Here is a 517-nt window from a genome sequence, read left to right as displayed (position 1 = left end):
AAAACATTCAGAGAAGAAGTGATACCAATCCTACTCAAAGTATTTTGTAAGATAGGAACTGCCAGTTTCCATCAAGTTGACCTTGACTCTTAGTGACCTCATGTGTGTCAGAGTGGAACTGTGCTCTATTGGGTTTCCAAAGGCTGATTTTTTTGGAAGTAGATTGCCAGGTCTTTCTTCTGAGATGCCTTTGGGTGGACTCAAATCTTCAAACTTTAGGTAATCAACCAAGCATGTTGATTGTTTGCACCATCCAGGAACTCTGTAAGATAGGAAAGACCAGCTCAATTTTAAGTTGATGGGAAAGAGCTGTTATGGGGGAAGATGTTGAAGCCACAGGAAAGAGTAGAATAAGTGATAGAAGCAGGTTCCTTTGGGGTCAGGAAAGAGTAGTCAGTATATCAGTGGAGGCTTTAGGAACCCCTAGGAGCTCTGGTAGCATAGTGGCTAAAGCACTTGACTGCTAACCAGAAGGCTGGCAGTTCAAACCCACCAGCCACTCCTCAGAAGGAAGGTT

Source organism: Orycteropus afer, unplaced genomic scaffold, assembly GCF_000298275.1.
Source record: "Orycteropus afer afer isolate SDZICR_OR568_19922 unplaced genomic scaffold, OryAfe1.0 scaffold00310, whole genome shotgun sequence".
NCBI classification, from domain to species: domain Eukaryota; kingdom Metazoa; phylum Chordata; class Mammalia; order Tubulidentata; family Orycteropodidae; genus Orycteropus; species Orycteropus afer.
This window is presented reverse-complemented; position numbering follows the sequence as displayed.